At 36.5% G+C, this 12,021-nt stretch overlaps 1 pseudogene; it reads right to left on the bottom strand.

The window, feature by feature from the left end:
- Positions 1–468: 468 nt before the first annotated feature.
- Positions 469–1,299, bottom strand: LOC101417917 (transcription initiation factor TFIID subunit 10 pseudogene; annotated as a pseudogene).
- Between the last annotated feature and the right edge of the window lie 10,722 nt (positions 1,300–12,021).

The raw sequence follows: 12,021 nt of genomic DNA, 5'->3' as shown, positions 1-12,021 counted from the left end.
GTTTCTGGTAAAAGGTTGGCCTTTAATCTTACTGAGGCTCCCTTGTATACGATGCTTTGCTTTCTTCTTTGCTGCTTTCAGAATTCTCTCTTTATCTCTGATATTTGTTAATCTGATTAGTGTGTGTCAGAGTAGGTTTATTCAGAGTTATTCTGTTTGGAATATGTCATTCTTCTTAGATATAGATATTTATATCTCTCATAAGAGTTGTGAAGTTTTTGGTCACTACTTTTCAAATATTCTTTCTGCCCCTTTCTCATTCTCTTCTCCTTCTGGGACACCAATAATGTGTATGTTTGTATATTTTATGTCATCATTCAATTCCCTGAGACCCTCTTCCATTTTTCCATTCTCTTCTCTTTCTGTTCTCCTGTCTTTTCCAGTTCAGTTGCTCTGTCCTCAATATCACTAATTCTGTCTTTGATCAATTCCATTCTGCTGTTATTTGCCTCTAATATGTTTTTAATCTCATCCACTGTGTCTTTCATTCCCATAAGCTCTTCTTTGCAGGCTTTCAAATTGTTCTTTATGCTCACCCAGTGTCTTCTTTTTTTTTTCCCTTCCTGTCACAGTAAGGTTTATTATGAAAACAGGCTGGTGCGGGGATATGGGGACCTGTACATTTGGGTTGGGTAGCTTCTTCATATTGATGCTATACTTTGTGAGGGCAGGGGTCAGGTCTTCCTTGGCTAGAGTTACTTGCAGTCCTTGCTCTTGCTTTGAGAGCTGCCAGTTGCTGTGCCCTTCATTTTGCATTGCTGTAGAGCATTGTTGGCAACATCTGAGATGAATTTCTGGGCAGCTAGGGACATGACCTGAATTATGCATGGGCCTGAGATCTCAAAGCCAGCATGGTTCAGGTAGAACCAGTCATGGCATCTGGGATCATAGGCATGTAATCCTCCAGCTGCATCAGGAAGTCCCCCAGAGTTGTGCTGGACACCACCAACTTCACCTCTCTGTTGGCTGCCCTTGGCATTACATAAACTCCATTAGACAGGGCACCTTCTGGGGGCACTGCTCTGCCTGCAGACACTGGAGCCTCACCTGGCCCAGCCCTCACCCAACCGCCACCACTCAGCTGGCTCCCCAGCCCATGCCACCATGGGTTCCCTACCCCCAGCCATGGCCACCAGCCCCAGGCCCCCCTGCTGTCCCTGTGGGGCTGGCCTTGTTCTCCATGATGGTGCTGGCAGGCAACACAGCAGAGGCTGGGGCCAGGGCTGCTGGGCCTGAGGCTGAGGCTGCAGAGGCTGGAGCACCCAGTGTCTTCTTAATATCCTTTACCTCTTTAATCATATTTATCTTTAACTCTTTGAATTGATTTAGAAAATTTGTGTTATTATCATTGATTAGTTGCCTTAAATCCTGTATCTCATCAGAATATTTGGTTTGCCTCTTTGGCTGGGCCATTTCTTCCTGTTTCTTAGTACGGCTTGTAGCTTTTTGCTGATGCCTAAGCATCTGATTATGTTGGTGAATTTACTCTGATGGCCAATTTCTCTCCCTTATTTAATGTTTTTTTTTTTTCCACAGCTCTTCTTTGATTTTTAGCTCACTTATTCTGTGTCTTTAAAATTTCCCAGTTTAAGTTATCAATATCAGACCAGGGACTCACTAATGGGTCATAGATTTTCTCCCAGTGGTTCAAGCTAATAGAGACATAAAAGCAGTTTTTCTCCTTGCAGTTTCCAGGCTGGCCAGCAGGTGGCAACTGTCAGAAGACCTTTCCATGGAGGTGTTTCTTTAAACCTCCTCTTGCTGGTACTTCTGGTCTGGCCAGAGCCAAGATTCAAACAGGCTCTACTGGCCAAATTCACTGAAGGGAGCCATTCTCTGCCCTCTGCTGTACCCTCCTTCTTCCCCTCACAGTTGGCTGCAGTGGACTGTGGTTTTATCCAGGCTGTGTGCATTGAGGTTGGGGGAGGTTTCCTTCCCCAGCTGCCATGGGGGTTTAGCAACTCACAGCTGTCATGTTGAGTGCTTTGTCTCTCTTTCCCTCACCCTCCTGGGGTTTCACAGCACTGTCCTTGTCTGTTGTATCCCAAAGTATGTCCCTCAGACAGCTTTTTTCCCTTTCTCAATTATTTTTGCAGGAGAACTGAGCCCTGCCTGCCTACTCTGAGGCCATCTTCCCAGAAATCCCAATATATTTTTAACTACCAGTATAAAGGAAGCACAAGATCATGGCTGTTCTGAATTTTCTGGAAGAAGAGAGATGGGAAATCAGAAAGTAAGAGTAGAGTCAGATGGTACATTTCCACTTGCCCTTAGTTTCATCACAAGAACTGTATCTGCCTGTGAGTTGTAGCCACATGCTTCCTCTGCAGAGCTTTTTAGCTCAGACTGAACAGTGACAACAAGTGTAGGGAAAGACCAAGACCACGTGGTAAGAATCAACGTTCTACCTCAGTGAATTCTTAAAACACATCCCAGATTCTTGTCTACTTCTTTGTCAGATTCTGCTGAAAATATTTCTGGTATTTTTACACATACATTTGCATATGTAGTTGTACATATTCAGAAAAAAAAGCCTGGTGCTTAAATGTTACTAAAATCCTATATATTTTATACTTTATTGACATTTATAATATGTAATAACTAAAATTTTTATTGTCTGAAGTAAAAAAAAAGTTCAATGTTGAATTCTGCCAGTTATGCTGACAATGAAATTCTTTTCACATAAGACTTACATTGCAAGGAATCAGTATGATACAGAAAACATTGTTCAAATCATATATCTGATACAGGAAACCACTAAGGTCCCAATGCTATAATTAATGAAAGTAGTGATGCTGCATTTCATTGGAAACTTTTATTTGATAATGAGGATCTGTGTTATATACTCTAGTTAATGGATAAGGGAATGAATTTTATGTAGCTGAGCTGGGTTTTAGCCCCAATATTACTACTAACCGAAGTATTTTCCCCAAATCCCCTATTATTATTATCTTTATATAATTTATATATGAACATACATAAACAATATGTATACAGTAAAAGTTGTGAGCTAACAAAACAAAATGCATAACATCATACATGGGTCCCACACATCAGCCCTCCACCAACACCTTGCATTGTTGTGAGATGTTCGTTACAAATTATGAAAGAGTATTGTCAAAATCTTACTACCAATTATAGTCCTTATCTTATATTTGGTGGGTTTTCCCCCAATCCACCTTATTATTATTTTTTAAATATACCTTTTATGACAGAAGGTGTAAACTTACAAAACAATCATGCACATGGGGAGAATTTCCAAACAATACACCTCTATCAACACACCACACTGTGGTGGAACATTTGTTACAAATAATATTAAATCATCTGTTACCATGTCCATAGTGTACATTTGGCTCGCATTTTCCATACTGCCCCATTATCAAAACAGTACATCTTTGACACAGATGCAAGAATATTATATTATTACTGCTAACCACTGTCCATAGGTCACTCCAGTTGAATCTTTCCCATGCTTCTCCACATTCCCAACACCCTGCAGTAGTGATGTACATTTGCTCTAACTACCAAAGGACACTCTTGCATCTGTATCATAAACCACAATTCTCATCCACCTCTTGGTTTACTGTGTTATTCTGTTCCTAGAATATTCTCTAGCATTCTGTCAGTTGGCATTTACATACTTAGATTACCATTTTCAGCCTCATTCCCATTTATAAACTAGCAATTACTATGTGCTACCATTCATGCTATGTATTTCCACACTTTTACAGTAAAACTAATTAAGACTCCTACGTATGTTAAACATCAGTAGTTCATCTCAGTCCTCCTCTTATCTCCTTTAAGAATCTACCACCTACCACCAGGTCTTGAAGCTATTTTCCTACAATTTCTTCTAGAAGCTTTACAGTTATTGCTTTTATTTTTAGGTTTTTGATCCATTTTGAGTTAATTTTTTGGATAAGGTGTGAGATAAGGGTCCTTTTTCCTTCATTTGGCTATGGATATCCAAGTTGTTTCAGCACCATTTGTTGAATGGACTTTTCTGCCCAAACTGTGTGGATTTGACAGACTAGTCAAAAATCACTTGACTATACATGTGAGGGTCTGTTTCTGAACCATCAATTTGGTTCCATTGGTCGTTGTGTCTGTCTTTATGCCAGTACCATGCTGTTTTTACCACTATAGCCAGGTAATATAATTTGAAGTCTAGAGAGGAGAGTTTACTTTTCCTTTTCAAGATGTTTCTGGCTATTCAGGACTACATATCCTTCCAAATAAATTTGATAATCATGTTTTCAATTTAAAAAATGCTGGTGGACTTTTTTATTAGGATTGCATTGAATCTGTATATCAATTTGAGTAGAATTGACATCTTAATGATATTTAGTTTTCCAATCTGTGAATATGGAATGTTCTTCCAGTTATTTAGGCCTTTTTAAAATTTCTTTTAACATTGAGTTGCAGTTTCCTGAATACAAGTGCTTTACATTGTTGGTTAAGTTTATTCCTGAGTATTTGAGTTTTATCTGTCATATTTTATTTTCACCACACTTTTGACACTTTTAGTTTCTTTTATTGATATAATCTTCATTTCTAGACTCTCTTCTAGGCCTCTCCTTTCTTTTCTTTTCAGGCTCTAGCACACCCTTTAGAAGTTCCTGAAAATCTGATCTCTTGGTTAAAAATATTCTCAATTTCTGTTATCTGTGAATATTCTAAACTTGCACTCATTTTTGAAAGACAATCTTGCTGGATATAAGATTCTTGGCTGGAAGTTTTTCTCTTGTAGTATTTTAAATATATCGCACTGTCTTCTTGCATTCGTGGTTACTGGTGAGTAATCAGCACTTTACTTACATGTTATATTTTGCTTTTCTCTTGCTGTTCTGAAAATTCTCTCTTTGCCTTTGGCATTTGACATTTTAATTAGTATGTGTCTCAGAGTTAGTCTATTCAGATTTTTTGGAAGGGAGTATGTTGTGTTTCTTGAACATGGACATCTATGTCCTTCAATACAGTTGGGAAATTTTCTACCATTATTTCTACAAATATTCCTTCTGCCCTTTTCCCTTCTCTTCTCCTCTGGGACAGCCATGACACCTATGTATGCATGTCTTTTACTGTCATTTAGTTCCCTGAGAATATGTTCAATTTTTTCCATTCTGTTCTTCATCTGTTCTTTTGTATGTTCACTTTCAGAGGCCATTTCTTCAAACTAACCAATCCTTTCTCCCACCTCTTCAAATCTGCTATTATATGATTCCATTGTTTTTTAAATTTCATTGATTGCACTTTCATTCCCATACAATCTGCTATTTTTCTATGTATGTGTTCAAATTCTTCTTTGTGCTCATCTAATATCTTCTTAATTTCCTTAATCTCTGTAGCCATCTTTTTGAATTTATTGATAAGATTTGTTTGAACATCTATGATTAGTTGTCAACTCCTTTATTTCATCTGGAGGCATATCTTGTTCCTTTAACTGGGCCATATCTTCCTGTTCCTTGGTATGGATTGTAATTTTTTGTTGGTGTCTTGGCACCTGGCTTCCTAGAGTATTTATTCTGGGTGCAGATTTTCTCTTTAGTTGAGGGCTTCCTGCCATTTCTCCCTTGCTGGTTGTACAGTAGAAGACAAGGATGTAGTTGGTACTATAAGCTGTGGAGGCTCAAGCTGCCCTCATTACCGCAGGGACCGATGAAGCTTCTCCCAACTTTTTCCTTTGCCAGGGTTAGGGACAGAGTCACAGTTGTGTGGAATAATCCAAGTCATGTAAGACTATAGTTGCCCAGAGAGACTGATGAAGCTTCATGCCCCTTTATCCCCTGCCTGGGGTGGGGATGGAGTTGTAGGTGTGGGCAGCAGTCTACATGGTACAGGTCCAAGATGACTGTGGTTGCCCTGATAAACTTCCTATTATTCAGTCTGAGCCAGCCAAATGTACCTGCAGTTACCTGGATAAGCCTGTGCAGGGCCCGCCATCTTCCTCCCTGCCAGAGGTGGGGCTGAAGCCTAGGCTAGGGTTCCAGGCTTATCTGGGTGAAAGAAACCAGCTCCTACCATCACTGTGATTTTCAGTCAGTCTGGTTTCCCCTCAGGCTGGGGGCAGAGTGAAAATGGTGGATACAGGCCTCTTTCTGGCCTGGACAAGTTCAAACTTTAGCTGTTCTTAGGGTTATACTCTAGCCAGTGGAATCCACCAGTCAGTAGCTGAAATCCATGGCCAACCATCTCCTTCTCCTCTGTTTTGGGGAGATGAAGCTTCCAATCCCAACCACAGAATTCCTCCTGGGGCAGCTTCTGCCACTAGAGTAGGATAATCCCTGGCCCCTGGGGCTTGGTTGGTAATTTCCCAGAGAGGCTGGCACAGGTCCCCCAGCTTCCTCCCTGCCAGCAGTGGGGCTGGGGCTAGGCTAGAGCTGCAATCTGACCTGGATGAAAGAAGGCAGTCCCCACCAGCACTGGGATTTTCAGTCCACCCCGCTTCCCCTCAAGCCAGGCACAGAGTTAAGATGGCAGCTACTATGGCCTCTGTTTTTACTTAGACAATCTCGAACTTTAGCTGTTCTCAGGATTATACTTTAGCCTGCTGAATCTGCTCATCAGGAGCTGAAGCTGGTGCCCAACTGTCTCTTTCTACCCCATTTATGGGAGTTTTCAATTCCAGCCATGGAACAGGTCCTGAGGCAGTTTATGCCTCCAGTGGATGATGGTCACTGACTTCCAGGGCCTGGAGCACTCTACTTATGAGTCTTCTCTGCAGATGGGCAGTATCCTCCTTCCATTCCTTCAAGGATGCTGTAGGATGCTCTTCTGGTCTCCTGGAGCCCCAAACAGGTTCTTCAGTTAGCTCCAGAGAGCTCTGGGCCACGGACACCCTGCGTAGCAGGGCACTCCTTGTACACATTAGCACTGTGCATGGGCGAGCTCTACATGGGTCAAGGAAACCTGGGATTTGAACTGCGGACCTCCCATGTGGTAGACAGATGCCCTATCCACTGGGCCAAGTCCTCTTCCCCTTTAAAACATATTTTTAATTTAATTGAAATCAAGCTCCTATAACATTTTCCCTACCCCTTGAAAATAAATGAATCACAAGCAGCCTATATTAGTGGCCTGGTCTCTAATTTTATCTGCTTTCCAAATGAGGTCATCACACTAGATATGTTTTTACCTAAGAAGTACACACTTTAACAAAGCATCTACAAAAAGAATACTCCGTGGTCTTCCCCAAAATAGAATGCTTATATATGTGACTAGATGCAACAATTTTTCAAAAGATTCTGAGTCTCATGTTTTCATTCAGGAAAATGTTAGCCATAGGAAAACACATACTGCATTTCATCATCTAAATAAAAAAACAAATTTGTGTGGCATACCACACAACAGAACTGATAAAAAATTTTTATCTTAAATCAGATTCATCATTTTTATTGATAATATTTAAATATTTATATTTAGTATTTATTTATACTAAACATGATTTATAGTTCTATTTATATTTTATCATGTTGTTACATGATAAGCTATATATTTTATATATTGTATTTAAATATATATGTTCATATTTAATATTAAGAAATAAAAATTATTATTATTCACTATATAGTAAAGTTATAGGAACACTACTGATCTAATGGCCTATATTTCTGTTCAAAGTAAATATCAAGCATACTCAAATTTATTAAAAAGTGTAAATAATACTGTTCCAGGTTATGACTTGAATTTATTTTAGTTTGATTATTAACTCTGTAAATGAAAAGAAATCAGTCATAAGAGTGAAAAGTTCTGGCTTCTTTTATCTTGACATTCTTAAGAGCATGCCAGACATATGCTTGTTTCTTCATTAACTATTTTCAAATTGTACATTCTTTAAAATGTATCCAAATATCAGTATACATTTATAGTTTCTAGGTCACTTTAAAAAGACTTTATTTTGTAATATTTCTAAAACTACTTCATACTTACAAGAATACCTCCTTTGAAATGTACATTATAATAGCTACAATAGAAAATTTTCATAAAGAAAAAGTAATAGCACCTCTCTAAAGTGTCTAATAAAATATATACAAATATAATGGGTAGATTTATTTCATGAACATTGGTATCACAATTGCACTAGCAAGATATTGCAGTTAGGGGAAATTTGGTTATATTTATAACAAAAACCATATATGTTACCATAGAAGATTTTAGTAATGAAATAGAGCGCCATTAAAATTAGGCAGAAAAAAGATGCATTATTATTACTGTAACTATAAACAAAGTGTATTGCATTGTTATAGCAGAGTGATAGAAACCAGATGAATTCTAATAACCCTATCAATCTCTCTGTTTATAGTCAAAGAAATACTCTGCCTTTGATTTAATACTTAAGAACAGTTTAATAGTTAACCAAAGAAAGTATAATCTTTGCTTTGGGGCAATGGTAGAAAATATCAAAAGAAAAAAATTATATTAATATCCTTCTGTATGATGAAAATAAATATATTGTTAACTAAGTTTCTTTATTTTCTAATTTGATAAATAACTTTTAATCGAGTTAATTATGACTGCAACATAATACTCCTTTCAAGGCAATATCCTTCTTGTGATCAGAGTAAATATCCAGTGCACACAAAGTAATTTAAAATGCAAATAATATGATCATTAATTACCTCTTATGGAACAGTAGAAAGAGCATTGTGGGAGTTGTTTAGAGCACGGAAATACATGATTGAACTTATAAGATATGTCTTCTATCTACACCATATTTTTCTTAAAGGAGTTCAACCATCTTAGACGTAACAAAAATCTATTTATGGTATCCCTTTGTGGGAAAGTGTGTATTAATGTTTCTCATTTTATGAAATAGGAAGCTTACTCCCAGCTTAAGCTTGCTGACTGAATCAACAATTTCTTTAATCATAAGAGCAAACTCAAGACTATTCTTCATTGGCTACCCTTCTCTTTGTTAAGCAGTTAATATAGATGTGTTCAACGAATTATAGAAAAAATATAATTCTAATGATAGAACATACGAGGAATCTCAGCAGAGAACAGAAATCTATATAAAAGAACAAAATAGAACCCCCCAAACTGAAAATTACAGTATTCGAAGAAAGCTCACTCAATAGATTTAACAACAGGTTGAAGACAGCAAGGAAAGTCAACAAATTTTTAGATTACATAATTTCCATTGATAAAACTTTTTTTACTCTAAAGAAAAGTGAGAAAGGATTTATAAAACTAAACAGACAAGTTAACTACTGTGCAATATCAAATATGTGTGCATTTGGAATCTCAGAAGGAGATAAAAGAGAGTATGGAAGAAAATATTTTTGAAGATATAATTTTCAAAAATTTCTTGAGCATACAACTCAACAATAAAAAGACAAACAGCCAATTTAAAAATGGGCAAAGGACTTGAACAGACATTTCTCCAAAGATGATAAACAAATGGCCACAGAGCACTTGAAAAGATGATCAGCATCATTAGCCATTAGGGAAATGCAAACCAAAACCACAATGAGGTACAAGTTCAAGCCTATGAGGCTAAGCTGTAATCAAAAGAAGGGGAAATAAGAAGTGCTGGCTAGGATGTGGAGAAATCAGAGCCCTCATGCATTGATGTTGGGAATGTAAAATGGTTCAGCCACTGTGAATAACATCAAAAAGTAAAAATGGAATTACCGTATAACTCAGGAATTCCACTCTTAGGTAGATAATCAAATAATTGAAAAAAGATAATCAAACAAATACATGCACTCACATATTCATAGCAGCACAATTCACCATAGCCAAGACATGGAAACAGCCTACATGTCCATAAACAGAGTGAATGGATAAATGAACTCTTGTATAAATAGACAGTGGGATATTATTCAGCCATAAAATGGAATGAAGAGAGGATACATGCTGCAACATGGATGAACCTCAAAAACATTATGCTAAGTAAAAGAAGTCATACACAAAAGGTCACATATTATGTGATTCCATTTATATGAAATATCCAGAATAGATAAATCCATGGAAACAGAAGGCAGATAGGTGGCTGCCAGGGAATGAGGGGAGGGAGAATGGGGTACACCTGCTTAATGGATACAAGATCTTATATTGTCATGATGGAAATATTTGAAACTAGATAGAGGTGGTGGTTGCACAATATTGTGAACATACCGAGTGCCACCAAATCATTCATTTTAAAATAGCTAATTTTGTTATGTGACTCCAAACTCAATAAAAAATTAAATTAAAGTTCTCAGTCATAAACATACATTTCTAAGATGCTCTGCAAATGAAAAGCAAAATAATACAAACACAGTTATACCTAGACATATTCTAGTATAAATACTGAAAACCAAAAATGAAGAACACGTTTTAAAAACAAGACAAAAAAAGAAAACACAATAACTACAAGAGAACAATAGTAGAGAAAACAAGAGGACAGAAATCATTAAATCAGCATAATAAAGTGCTGAAAAAGATTAATCATGAATTCTATATACAATGAAATTACCCACAAAAATAATATGGTAGGCAGAGATGCCTTATCACTTGATCCACATCCACTTCCCTGTTTTTGTAATAGTTTTTGAGGTTTGAGGTTAGTCTCACATTGTTAGTAACAGACATCCACGTGAAATTTCTGACTTTCTCTGATGTGAATTTTCATTTTGTGTCTCCATTCACTAAAAGTTCAGAAATTTTCTGACTCATTGTAAGCACTTAACAACTACAATTCAATATCTAGTTCTAGCTGGCACTTGACAATTCTTTGAAATGCCTACAATTCAGGAGGCATTTCAGTATATGGCAGCCCTGATCTTGTAGTTTCACAGCATAAATAACTTGAGTAATTCTTGATGCTCCCTTTCACTTCTAAAGTCATCTGCTACTTCCTCTGATTATCCTGGTTCCTCAAATAAAACAAGCACTCCTCCATAAAGGCCTTTGAACATGCTTTTCTCCCTGCCTGTGAAAGTTTGCCCTCAGCTATCTGCATGGCTTGCTTCTTTATTCTTTGTCTTTACTCAATATCTCATTTTTATGTAACATTTTGTGTAATCTAAATATCTTTTAAAAATAAATAAACAATATATTAAAAAAAAAAGAAAATCCAGGAAAATATGTTTATGATATTAGGGTAGAGAAGACATTTTTAAATAAGAAAAAATTTCAACCAATAACGGATATATTGATAAAGTTGAATACATTAAGTTAAAACTTTACTGTTGCTAAAAGTGAGTGTGATTAAAAAAAATTTACAACATTGAAGAATACATTTGCCACACATATGACATACAAAGTATATAGGAAGAAATCCTATAAATTATTAATAAAAAGACCAACAACCTAATTTCAAATCGAGAAAAAATATGAACAAGGAATTCAAAGAAGGATACCAAATGGCCTAAATGTGGACATATGTTTAAACTTAATGTTCTGAAAATACAACTTAAAAAAAGAATAAAATACTATTTTACATCCATCACATATACATAATATCAGGTTCAAAAATATCATATCTATCTCTAAGGCACTGTTCCTGGGAATGGAAATTTGCCAATCATTTTGAAGACCAATTGGACAATATCTAATAAAAGTAAATATATAAATATGCTATTTAGAAATCCTATTACCAGTTCTATTAATCTGAAAAAATATTTGCACACCTGTACAATGAGAAATGGGTTGCAATATTCACAACAAAATTGTTTGTGATGGAGGAAAACTGGGAAAAAAACAAATTCTATCAATAGGGGAATGAATAAAGAAATAAATTATGTCAAATTCTTACAACACTTAAAATAAATGAACTATATGTTCATAAATCGACAGGTTAACACCTCCAGAGCATTGCATTGACTACAAAAGGCAGTTGTAAAAAGCATTCAAATAAGAACTCTGATTTCTTTTGTATCAAATTTTGAAAACAAACCCAATTACTATGTATTATGGATTCATACATCTGATAAGTTCAAGAGCAAGACTGAAAAGATAAACATCAACTTTAATATAAAATTGTTACATGTGGGAGGGAGGAAATAATTTGGACGCCAGTGCTTAAACTGGGTC

Source organism: Dasypus novemcinctus, chromosome 20, assembly GCF_030445035.2.
Source record: "Dasypus novemcinctus isolate mDasNov1 chromosome 20, mDasNov1.1.hap2, whole genome shotgun sequence".
NCBI classification, from domain to species: domain Eukaryota; kingdom Metazoa; phylum Chordata; class Mammalia; order Cingulata; family Dasypodidae; genus Dasypus; species Dasypus novemcinctus.
This window is presented reverse-complemented; position numbering and strand designations above follow the sequence as displayed.